Source organism: Capsicum annuum, chromosome 2, assembly GCF_002878395.1.
Source record: "Capsicum annuum cultivar UCD-10X-F1 chromosome 2, UCD10Xv1.1, whole genome shotgun sequence".
Taxonomy (NCBI): domain Eukaryota; kingdom Viridiplantae; phylum Streptophyta; class Magnoliopsida; order Solanales; family Solanaceae; genus Capsicum; species Capsicum annuum.
In genome coordinates, this window is record NC_061112.1 from 96431754 (window position 1) to 96446025 (window position 14272).

Genomic DNA, 14272 nt, shown 5'->3' on the forward strand with positions numbered 1-14272 from the left:
GCCAATAAAAGTTATTTTTCGACTTAAAAGTTTGAGGCGCTACAAACGCGAGTTATGCCCCTGCCCCACCCCTCTCTCTAGTCTCCTCTTCCCCAATAACACTCAACTTACATTACCTCAAAGCATATTTCATTGAGCTTTTCTCCAATTTTAGAATTTTCTTCTCCTATTCTCTTCACTGCCATTTTTGCAAGAATTTTAAAGATATGTTTCATAAGTAATTTCTTCTACAGTTCTTGGTCAAAAATTTCTTGTTTCACTTGTTTGGACTTTTGATTTGAGTTTAATTTTATTTGAAAATTAAAATTTGAGTTCAACTTTCAATACAAGTTGATAAGTTATTTTGAGGTATAGGTGATTAGCAGTAGACTCAAGCTATATGAGTATCTTAGGACTTCTAAATTTGTAAGTTTTTTCTCTATTATATAGTAAACAAAATTATATTGGTCACTACAACAGATGGGATCGACTAACCAAGATGAAGATGATGTAATAATCAGAGCTGCAACTACGTCTATTTAAGCTATTGGAGTTGCAATTATTGTTGCCTACAGACATCAAAGTAGTATTCCTAGATAATCTTATATTAACAAATATCAAGAAAGAGAATTATGCATCAATAATATTTTGAACAAAAGTGACGTTCATTGTGTAGGTCAGATAAAAATGAGGAAACATGTGTTTTATGAACTATGCAATGCTCTTAGAAAAAACAGTTTATCGTGTTCGACTAAAAATATGTCTGTTCAAGAACAAGTATTAATATTTTTTGAGAATGTTAATTTTAATGAATAATTTTGGAAGATTGAATTACACTTTTATAGATTAATCAAGTCTATTCATTGATGCTTTCACACTGTACTTCAAGCAATTTTAAATCTCTATTCAATTTTTATAAAATCACAGGATGAAACTATCTAATTGAAAATAATGAACAATCATTGGTATTATCCCTGATTTATCATAGGTGGAATATTAAAATTCTATATTTTAAGCCATTTCATGAAAATTACTACATATTATTAACTTAAGTTGTATATAGGATTGAGTAGGAGAAATAGATAGAACACATGTATTTGCTCTGGTCCTATTAAACAACAAAATAGATTTCATGATCATAAAGGCACAACAACACAAAATATATTAGCTGCCATCAATTTTAGTTTGAATTTCATGTATATGCTTACTGGTTGGGAAGGATCTGAACATGATTCTCCATATTAAATGATGCGTAGACGAGACCATATGATCTCCAAATCTCCTAAGGTATCTTATTCAATATAAAGTAGTTTATAGGCAGAAGTAGGTGAACAATGTATATTAATTAACTTTAGATTGACTTTTAGATAAATATTATCTTGTAGATGAGGGATATAAACTTCGTAAGGAGTTTATTCGTCCTCGGTGTTACTTGAAAGAGTATAGTGATTGCCCTCCACAAAATAAAAAAGAACTATTCAATCTTCATCATGCATCATTGGGATCCTCAGTTGAATATATCTTTTATATTCTCAAGAGATGATTTTGTGTGATTGACAATGAATTCTTTTTAAATTTTAAGACACAAGTGAATATGGTATTAGCGCCGTGCATTTTACATAATCTCATAGTTGATTTGCAACCAAATGACATGATAATATAAAAATTAGATGTTTAAACACTAATTCAACCACAAAATATTCAAATTACTCAATGTTCTCAAGGAAGTTAAAGCTATAAAACACCAAGAGAAAGATGTGAAGAAGTTAAACAATGATCATCAAAATGAGATGCAATTTCTCATGTCATCTTCATGAATTATGATAGGCAGGGGAATGAGGGATTTTAGTGTATTAAGAAACTTTGATAGTTAAATAGATAATGTTGCTTGTTTTTGTTTTTGATACTTCCTTATTTCTTTTTCCTATTGTAGTTCCTGGGAGATCCTTTATGAAATAAATACATTTATGGTTTAGTATTTTTTTAGCTTTGAGTGTTCTTATTTTTGCTCTTTTTCTTTGGTATATGTAGAGTTCACATGTTTCTACTAATTTGTATTTGTGTTTTGTTGGGTATGACTTATTCAATGTAGTTTCTTGATTTGTAACAGTAAATCATGGAGAGAAAAAAATGAGAGAGGCAGTTTAGGTGGTCAAAATCAATGGAATATTTGATGTTGGAGATTCTAGTTGTTGAAGTGAAGCAAGGGAATAAATCAACTAATCAATTTAATGCCTGCTTATTCAATCGTGTTTCGAATGCCATTAACGAACAACTAAGAATGGATTATTCATCTAAACATGTGGATAATCATCTTAAAACAATAACAAGTACATGGAGTACAGTGCAAACTTTATTAAACAAAAGTGGCCTTAGATGACATGACAACTTAAAGATGATTATGGCCAGTTTCTACGTCTATGTTGTCCATATTCAGGTAAAATAAAATGCGTTTGTTAGCTTATTTCCTTATTTTTTTTATTTGTTTTACCTGGTACTGATTTCTTTTCTGAAATTTTGATTGGTAGTTCTATTTCTTGATTTTGTTGAATAAAACTGTATGCACATGCCATTTTTTGATGGTTATCATTAATACAATGAAATACTAATAATGCTCTATGCATTAATAGAGCATAGAGAGATAATGCTGAATCTAATTAACTTTTGGATGATTATACTTAGGTGTTTGTGGCTATTTCTTAAACTCGCCATGTGGGTCGAGTCGGCCTGTTCCGGCCAGATTAACCAGGCCCATTTAAATTGACCAGCCCAATGGGCTATTGATTTCCTGGGCCACCGATTTTGGGTTGGATCGTCTGAGATGGTTAGCCCAGTGGACCGACTCAGTTACGAAATCGGACTATATCCATCGATTACCCGACCTGGTTATTAATTTTTTAAAAAAAATTAAAAAGGCTGTTGATTGGCCTAGCTCCAATTGTACCGTTAACAGCCCAACGGCTATACTGTCGGTGGCTTGCCTAACAGCCAATTGACCTATTTAAAAAAAAATTAATTTAATTTTTTCTTATAAATACCAGAAATTCAAAATCATTTTTCACACAATCTTATTCTCTAATTCTCTCTCAAATATTCTAATTATCTTCTAAAATGCTCAATTTTATTTTTTAGTTTTACAACTACAAATATCACGTGGAAGTTTTCTAAAGTCGCAATTTTCAGATACTTTCAAAATTTGATATTATCGTTCTATCTCTTACATTTTAATTTTTAATTAGTGTATTATTTATTGAATATTTATTTTTATTATTTTTGTGTATTTTAAATATTTTTTAGTTTAATTTATAATATGAATAAATTAAGAAACATCGGTAAAAGTGTTAAAAACTTTTGTCCCGAAAGTGATAGTGGTAATAAAAAATGAATTATGGCAGTTCTGATAGAGGTAGTTCAAGTATTAGATATACTCGTGTGCCTCCGGTACCAATTAGTCAACCTTTTGAAGATGAAATAGGTGAGGTGCTCACGATATGAATTGTTTAGAAACTCTATAAAATTATAGTATTGAAGAAAAGAATGAAGTAGATGGGGTTGATTAAAATATAGATGATGAAAATATTAGTGAGACACCCAAAGTCGATAATGCTAATGTTAGATTTGAATCGGTTAATCTTCCTCCCCGTCCTCTCTGTTCCCCTGTAAGATCTCGTAGAAGAACTAGTATTGCATGAGAATTTTTTTCAGAAGTAGAAGGAGAAACTAAGGTCCAATGCAAAATTTGTGAATTGGTATATAAGCATAAAATTGGAGGCAATAAAGGGGGGCCGGGTTCATTGATGAGATATTTAAGAGAAAAACACTCCATAGAGCCAAGTTTTGCACAAGGTGGTGAGGCTGTTGGAGGGCCAACACAAAGTAGATTGAACCCAACAACCGGTCAATTTTAAGAATTATAATAAAATGAAGGACCGAGAAGAAATAGCCAGAATGATAGTTGTGGGATTTTTGCCTTTGTCTTTTGATTCTTCGGATGCTTTTATTCATTATATTCAAGCAATTTATAATCCCATGTTTACAAGTATTCCTAGAAGTACGTATCGGGCTGATATTTTTAGACTCCATGCACAATATGTTTATTATTTATCTGCATTATTAAAAAATATTCCATATAGAATTGCTTTAACTTTTGATCTTGATCGTGCTGCTAATAAAAATAATTATTTAACAATTACTTTTCAATGGATGGATAGTAATTTTGCTATAAGAAAACGTATTTTAGCATTTTTATATGATGAAGATTGTAGACACACTGAAAAATTTATTTTTGAATCTATTTCTAAAGCTACAAAATATTATGGTTTTGAAAGAAAAGTTTTATGTACATCTTTTGGTAATGCGTTTAACAACAAGATTGTTGTTGACTTGTTAAAAAATTAACTTTCTCCGCCATTATCCAAAATATTTCATGTTAAATGTACTTGTCCTATATATAATTTAATCGTAAGAGATTATCTTAATTTTTTTGAGATTTATACTGAAAAGGTCCGACTTGATGTTGGCTTTATTCAAGAAAATAATCGAAAAATTAGAATGAAAGAATTTAAAACTAAATGTGAACAAAATGGACTTAGATCTATATTTATGCCTGAAGAATGTGATACTAGATGTAATGCTACTTATAATTATTTTTGAACTTGTTACTTATAAAGTTCCTATTACAATAACTTTTAATCAATATTCTGATTCTTTTTCTGAGTGTATGCTACATGATTCTGATTGGGCTCCAATTGCTGATCTTGTTATATTTTTGAAAAAATTTTATATAGCTACATTTGAATTTTCTGGTGCTTATTATCCTATTATTTATAATATTTTAGCTTATTTAGCCGACAATTATTGCTTGCTTAAAGAAAATATGAGTAAAGAAGCTATTACTGCTATGATTACTAAATTTAAAAAATATTTTAATTCGCTTCCCCCAATTTCCTCTATTGATGCTATAATAAATTCATGTATGAAATATAATACTATGTCTGAATTTAGTTCTATTACTTATAATGCTTTAGAGATATAGCCTGAAGAAGAACCTTCTTTGTTTACGACTATGAGCGATGCGAACAGTTATATGGAAGCATTATATAACCATTATGTCGATTTACTTGATGAAGCCGTATCGGCAAATATCATTCCAACTGTCACCTCTCAAGCTCCCGAAGCGTCATCTTCTTCTAAAAGGTAGGCACATAGTAGTTATCCTGATTACTATTTTGATTTAAATGTTTGGGACAGGGTGTAACCTTCATCACACAGAACACATTTTCGGGAAGAGCTTAAGTATTATCTGCGATAGCTGATAAAGGATCGTGGAGCAAGGATCAACGAGCTAGATTGGTGGAAGAATATTGAAAGATAATATATTGTGCTTTCAAGATTATCTAGAGCTATATTGAATGTTCCAGTGTCAATCGTTGCATCGGAGAGCGCTTTTAGTCAAGGCCGACAACAGCTTGGAGACAACTGACACTTATTAGGAGGCAATGCTATGAATGTTCTAGTTTTCCTTAGGGATTGGATTAGAGAAGAACAAAGAAATTAAGAATGGAGATAGAGCCGGCAGACGAACAGAACCTTGAAGAAATTATGACTTTAAGGGAGAACTCGACACAATCAATTGCAATGCATGATTTTGCCCCCATTAATTTTGACTTTCCTATGGTAGTTCCAGTTAATATTAGCATGCATGATTTAAAACAATGATGCAAAATTTGTATATTTCTCAATCATGTAACTTATAAGTTTTGGATCATTTTGCAATCAATAAAATACTAGATTCATTCACTCCTTACATATTTTTTTCATTCAAATTGAATGTCTAATTTGAATTAAATACTTTTAATATATTACTATCAAACTTCACACAAAGTCATAAATATAACAAACATAATAATATACCCAGTATACTCCCACCACGTGGGATCTGGGGAGGGTAAGTATATGCAATTCATACCACTACCTCAAATGTGAGATAGAGAGTCTGTTTCTGATCGACCCCCGGCTCAAAATAGAACAATCTAAGATGAGAAACAATAATAGTAAGAATAGTAAAAGAAAAAGATATAATAGGTATTAGCAAACTCAATAATACCATAAACAGGACACTCCAAGTAATACATCAAAAGATACCATACCCTAAACTCAAACTAACTTTCTACCCTAATCTATCTACCCCAGAACGTCCTATCCAAGGTCATGTCCTTGGTAAGCTGAAGTTGCTCCATGCTATGTCTAATCACATCCCTATAATATTTCTTCAGTCTACCTCACTATGCTTGAAACCATTCCCAGCCAATCTCTAACACCTCCGCACTGGGGCATCTGTTCTCTTTCTCATCACATGACTGAATTATCTCAACCTCGCTTTCCTCATCTTGGCTTCCACTGAAGTCATGCCCACCTTATCGCAAATAACCTTATTTCTAATCATGTCTTTCCTAGTACACCCACACATCCACCTAAGCATTCTCATTTTCACCACCTTCATCTTTCTGATGTAGGCCTTCTTAACAAGCCAACACTCTGCCCCATACAACAACGCCAGTCTAACCACCACTCTGTAGAACTTATCTTTAAGTTTGGGAGGTAACTTTTTGTCACACAATATTCTAGAGGTGAGCCTCCATTTCATCCGCCCTACCTCAGTCCGATGAGTTACATTTTCGTCAATCTTTCCATTTTTCTGAATCATAGACCTTAGATACTTGAAACTATCTCTCTTACTTATTGAATGAGTACCAAGCTTAACAACCACATTAGACTCATGAGACACCTCACTAAACTTATAATTCAAATATTTCGTCTTAGACCTACTCAACTTAAACCCTTTAGACTCAAGAGTTTGCCTCCAAACCTCCAATTTAGCATTAACTCCACTATGTGTCTTATCAATCAAGACTATATCATCCACAAATAATGATACATATATACATATAATAAAAAAATAAAAATAATGATAGCAAATATTACTTAGACAACTAGTACTGCATATAAAAATACTATATAAATTTATCTTTTAAGTGGTGTATGTAAATTTTTGAATATATGGTCAAGACTTCAGGTATTATTATATTAATTAGTATACATTGTATGTATATATGTGTGCATATTTTCTAAAGTAGTATAACATGTAATGTATATATGTTTCAACTTTCAAGTGGTATTTTAAGTAGTATATATTCTATATATATGAGTGCATATATTTTATATATACTAAAGTTAATGTAGTTATATTTAATGTATACATGTGTATATGTTTTCTAAAGTAGTATATATGTAATGCATATACGTCGTATGTATAATGTTTCATGTAGTTTGGCTAAGTAGTATATATATATATATATATATATATTATATTGTATGTGTATATGGGTATATATTTTCTTTAGATTAAAGTCTAAAGTAGTATATATTTAATGTATGCATGTGTATATGTTTTCTAAATTAGTATATATGTAATGTATATGTTTTGTATGTATATTGTTTCATGTAGTTTGTTTAGTATATAAATTATATTGTATGTATATATGTGTATATATTTTCTATAGACTGAAGTCTAAAGTAGTTTATATTTAATGTATACATACGTATATGTTTTCTAAAGTAGTGTAATATGTAATGTATATATGTTATACATTTATTGTTTAATGTATTTAAAATATATATATGTGTGTATATATAGTATATATTGAAAAGAACATGAAAATTAGAATTTAATTTTCTTACATAAGGACCGATAATAGACCCATTTCTCGAATTGGGCCGGGCTGAACCAGTTTAAGCTGGTTAAAATTGGTTCTACACTATATGGGCCGGTCACGAGCCGTTTGGGTATTTCTTAATGTTGGTCCTGGAGCAGACTGACCCATTAATAACTGGACCTAGACTGGATCAGCCCATAACCCTATAACATTTAATGGGTTGGTGCCGGTTTGAACCGGACCGACCCAGCTGACAGGCATACTACTGCTGATAATGTTGGATCCAATTATCTTCAGAACATTTGTCGCGCCCCATTTCGAACCGATCGAAACGGCATACAACATGTGGTGGCTTGTCGTGACTCTCGAGTTCTGTAAAGTTTTTTTTAGAGTCGTCACCTAAATTTTCTAGAAAAAATTAGAAAAAAATATTTTTTTATGTAAAAACTCTATTTTGGTCTTTCAAAAAGGTTTTGAAAGTCTGAGTAAGGGTTTTGGTTACTCGAGAGGAAGGTGTTAGGCACCCTTTAGAGCCTATTCGAAGATAGTGTTTAGACTCAGTTTGGAAAAATATTTGGAAGATATTTGCTTTGTTATTTTGCTAAAAATTGTGATAAGAAAACCTTTTTTTATTTTGAGGAAAGAAATTTGAGGTATATAAAATTGCACCATTACAATGTACACGGATATAACTTATGGAAAAATATTTATGCATATCAAGATATAAAAATAGGAAAGAATTTTATTTTAAAAAATAGTATTTCGTTATAATGTGCACTAAATATGAAAATTTATAATTTTAAAAGAATATAATACTTAATAACTTATAAAGTTGAATAAATAGAACCTTTGCAAAACAAAGAAAATGTAATTTTAGAAATATGAGAAAATTTATTCATTAGAATAAGATGAAATCTTATTAAATTATAAAAAGGATGTCACACACATGGGCATATTTTTTTTTTTTTTTGGGTAAATTAAACGTATAAACTATAGATAAAAATTAATAACAATTAAAAGTGGGCCAATATAAGTATTATAAATAGTAGATGAAACTAAGAATATAACATATGAAAGTGGATAAAATAATATTATGATAAAATATAAAATGTATAAATATAGTTAAAATCAAGTAAAAATAATAAGTAAATAAATAACTATAATAGTAATAAAATATTCTGCCTACCAGAAAAAAAAAGTAATAAAATATTCCTTATGTATAATAGTGTATATATATATACCTCAAAGTTTTCACGCCCCTTTGAAATTTGAAGAAAACTCAAAGCAAATGTTGGAAAATAAAATGTAAGATAGAATATTGAGATTATTTAATTTATTGACATAAATCGAGGCTGGTGACTTTTTAAGAAATTTGATTTCTTTTTTCGATCGAGTTTATTTTGAAATTCATTTCTTGTTCTACGCAACGTGGAAATTAAAACGTTAATTTTATTAAAAATATTTTTTGAGGCAAAGATAATTAGCTAAGTATTGAAATGTTAAATCTACATCATTTTTTCACGAGTTAATTAATCATGAGTTAATAGCAAAATCGGGACGCTAAACTATTTCAGAGAATCAACAAATAATATGATAATAATAAACAAACAAAGTTATCTTAAGCATGTTTAGTGACAAGAACAAGAATTAGTCATTATTAAAAAAAAACTCAACATAATAAGTATATAATAAAATCAAAAGAGGCTAAGGAAAACTAGACTCTGCTTAGGAGTTGAGCTTATAATTTTGCGACTCTGAGTCTCTGTGATTCTAGTAGCGGTTGACCCGAGACTACGGGTCAAATCGAGTCACATGTTGGAACTCCACATCTCTGAGTTCACATGTAAAAAAGCAATCCAAAAAGATAAAGATTAGTAAGATTACAGTACAAACATAAACAGACATCAAATACGCGTATTAAAGATCGGTATTAGTCTAACATGTAAAATTTCTTTCCTCTCCTTTTTACAATAACTTGGACTAGCCATTAGCTGAAAACACTGAACATTGTTCAACACCAGTAGCAAGACAATAAAACATCATAATGATTCCAACAAATAATACCATGTTTTCCCCTACACAAAATAGAATACCAACAACTTGCATGAAAGTTTTAGCCGAATGCTATTTTTGTAGAAGAAAAAACATGAAGTAAAAGTAAAGACCAGGGAACCCAACTAAAAAACTAAAACAAACCATCAAATATAAACTTGGACTAAACATTCTCACCAATCATAATAATAGACAAACATCTAAACATTCCAAACAAATAAGCGAACCGAAATTGGGTGTCAATAGTTGCCCCTGATTGATCGAAGATTAGCGTGAAAATCTTTGGTCAATCACGTTGATGTAACCTATTTTGCCTCAAGCAAAACAAAATATTTGAAAGATTGTGCTCCAACTTCGATTTCTGAGCTACCTATATATCTCGGATTTCACGAGATATCAGGCCAAGCAAATTTTGATCAACCTCAAAATTTGCCCAGTATAGAATTATGGTAACACTGGGTCCCTTCGAAGATGACTGCAAAATTTTTTGTATGAATAGAATTAGGGGTGTGCTCATTCCTGAATTGGTTGTTTGGGATAACTGGGAATGTGAAGATGTTAGATAGCAATATCTATTGAGGATTTTGCAACAAAAAAAGATTGTGAATTTTGAAAATTGCCCCAGTGTCGGATTAAGACAACAGTGGGCTATGCACTAAGTGAAAATCGGATGATTGAGTCGAGTTGAGTTGAGTTTCTTTTCCGAAGTCCTTGACGTAGCTAAAGATGCTTGACATTCCGCTAGCTTGCCCCAGTTTGTTGCTAAGAGGGTAGTTCTACATTGTAGTGCATTGTCCTGCAAAACAAGTTAAAGCGGGTGAAAAGTACCTGTTGTTGTTAAAAAATTGTAGATTCAAATTGTTATGTAAGAGAAGAGTGTAGATATTCAAGCTAGTTTTGTAGTCTTTATTTGCGAAAGCCTCCGACTGGCAGGACAGTGATCAAAATGTAAAGAGCCTTCATCGACTGAGCAGTTTTTGAAAAATAAAAGTCATCCCACTGGCGGTTAATTGAAGAATAAGTCATCCGACTGATGAATAGTTATTGAAGAGTAAAATCCTCTGACTGGAAGGCGATTGCTTAAAAGTAAAATCCCCCAACTGGCGGGGAAGTTACTTAAAAGTAAAAGCCTCATTCTGGCAAGGTGATCTTCAACCCAAACTTGATGATGATATTTCTATGGGTATCTAATGCTACTACGATTGTGGTTTTCTTTCTTCCATGATAGTGGATTTGGGTGCATTTGATGTGATAGCGAACTTTTAACATGTTTAGTATAGTGTGAACCTCTGATTGGTGGGATGTACTCTATTTACTGAAATGCGATTCTCTGATAAGACAGGGCATTTCTTTTCTTATGTACATTCTTCGATCTGTGACAGGGTGTCCCCTTATTTGTGCATAATTTCTAATATGATGGAGAGTTATATTGCTCATTCGCATCCTTCAATATGACAGAGGGTCGCTTTGCGTTCTTATGTAGAATCTACAAAATGTAGAATTTGACTTCATTTGCTTATTTACAATCCTCAAAATATGGAAGCTCGACTTTTTTTCTTATGTACAATCATCAAAATGTGGAAACTTCACTTTGTTTGTTTATGCTCAGTCCTAGAATGCGGGAGCTTAACTTTATTGAAGTTAGATGACACTCTCCAATTGGCGGAGATATTCGACGCAATTAGATGGTGATTCTTCAATTGACAAAGTTAATCGATGCAGTCAGGTGGCTAGCTCCAATCAACAGAGTTTATTGGAAAAATTTAAATAGCCTAACTTTCCTACGAGGACCCCTTTATTTGTTGTCTTGACTCGAGTCTTCACTGTATCTGCAAAATAATTCAAATGAAATTCTTAGAACTTGTGAGGATAAATATATATGTGAAAAATGAAGTAGGGGAAGAGTATTTCTGCTCATGCTGTAGTGATAAGCCGCATGATGTATCTGATCCCATTTAAAAGATTGACTCGATGCCATCTCTTCTAATTCCTATTTTTCTATGCTAAAAAAAAATTCTTAGTTGGGAGGGGGGTCTTGATTTGTGTCGACTTGTGGATGATGTCTTTGTCTATGGAATCCTTCAACACTACCTCGTCTGCTCAATCATTCCCAAATTTGGAGTCTTGGTAGGTGGGAAAGTAGGAAAGTATTATGAAATATATATATATATATATATATATATATATATATGTATGTATATATATATATATTTGCAAATATACTACGTATATCCTCTATAATTTTTAGATTATGACATATTTTGAAATTTGTTAAGCCTTCATTTGTCGATCGTGTCCCACACAGCTTCATTTTTCGGGTGGAGCTCCTCAGATTTTTAGCGATGCTATTATGATTCTAGAAATGAGATTACTTATATTCTGGGGATATACTATGAGAAAAATAGGATTTTTCTAAAGGTAAAACTGAACCTTGCAAGTTGCCTATGTATCCTCAAAATAGGAAGCAAGTCTGTACGTAGTTCAAGGGTAGAGAAAGAAATATGGAATGCAACGACCGAGTCTGACTCAGACTGCTTACATATCCAAGTAGAATCAGTTCATCATGTAGTTCAAATACAAGGAGAGAAATGAATATATGGAATGTAATGACCGAACCTAACTCAAGATGCCTACATATCCTAAAAATAAAAAACAGGTTATGACGTAGTTCAACACAAGGAGGTAAAGTAAAATAATGCAGTGACTGGGCTTGACTCAGTCTGCCTATGTATCCAAGTGGAATCAAGTCAGGCCATATTTCAGTATAATGAAAGAGTAAAATATGAAGGAACCGAATCTGATGAGGATTGTCTACACATCCCACTGAGGGAAATCAGGTCGAGCATAGTTCTTAATATATGAAAGGATGATGTTTTTTTGGTTTTTATAAGGGAACCGGACCTGATATGGGTTGCCTATGTATCCCGCCATGGGAAATCAGGATAATATGTAATTCTGTTATATTACAAAAAAATGCAAAAGTGTAAAGAAACCACAACTAGTCATAGAGTCTTCAAATATAATACTTCTTGATGGCATCTGAATTGATCGACTTCGTGCTTATTGTGCTATCCATATCTACAAGGATTACTGCTTCTCCTAAGAGTACTTAGTGAACTATGTAGGGACCTTGCCAATTTAGCATAAATTTTTCTTTGGCATCATTTCGATGAGAGAATATGTTTTTCAATACCAATTGTCCTGGTGTGAATCGATGAAGCTTGTCTTTCTTATTGAATGCCTTGATCATTCTATTTTGATAAAGATGCTGATAACAAACTGCATACAATCTCTCCTCATCAATGAGCATCAATTTTTTTATCCTGCTACAAATTCACTCAGTGTCATCTAGACCAACCTCCTGAATGATCCTCAATGAAGGTAGCTCCACTTCTGCAGGTATCACTACTTTCGAATCGTAAACCATCATATAGGGAGTTTCCCCAGTAGATGTTCTGATCGTGGTATGATAAACGATTAAAGCATATGGTAACTTCTCATGCCATTTCCTGCCATCGTCCACTATCTTCCACAAGAATAATATTCCTTTTTGTAGCCTTAACTGTTTCATTCATTTATGGTTGATATGCGGTGGAATTTTGAAGAGAGATCTTACACCTTTCACAAATTTCTCTCATAAGGTTGTTATTGATATTGGCCTCGTTATCTGTTATGATTGACTCTAGAATCACAAACCAACAGACTAAATTATTGTGAATAAAATCTGCTACCACGTTTTTGGTTACTGCCTTCGGTGTTGAATCTTCAACCAACTTTATGAAGTATTCAATAGAAACCAAGATAGAACGGTGTCCGTTTGATGCAGTAGGTTCTATATGTCCAATAACATTCATTCTCCAAGCAGCAAACGACCAAGGGAAACCCATCAAATTGAGCTCATTTGGCGGAACTCATATAAAATCCCCATGAACTTGACATTGGTGATATTTCTACACGTATCAGATACTATCCTTATCCATGGTCATCCAAAAGTATCCAGCTCTTAAAATCTTCTCCGCAAGCATAAAACCATTAATATAGGGTCCGCAAGTTCCTACGTGTAACTCCTCTATCAGTCTCATGGATTCTATGCCATCGACACATCATAGCAATCCTAAGTCTGGAGTCCTCCAATATAGAATTTCCTTATTGAGAAAAAAGTGATTGGCCCTATGAAACACCCCAGATTTTGTCCTTTGAAAATTTCTTGAGCTTTGAGCTTACTACCCTAGTTATGATTCGCCCTATGAGTCATAGGGTGTTCTGACGAGTCGTAACCAAATCATGTTAGTTTGTGGCATGATTTTTCTTTGAGTATGAGTAGCTCACTATGAACCGTAGGGATTTGTTACCAGTTATGGGGAAGTAAATCATAGGGTGTCCAATGTATACCCCAAATGGGTTATGTGTTGATTATGACTAGAACCTATGAGTTGTATGGCCGGCAGCGTAGGGTGATTTGGTAGTTCTTCCCTGGTTATGAATCATGTTGACGAGTCGTAAGGAGTGGTTATGAGTCTATGGTT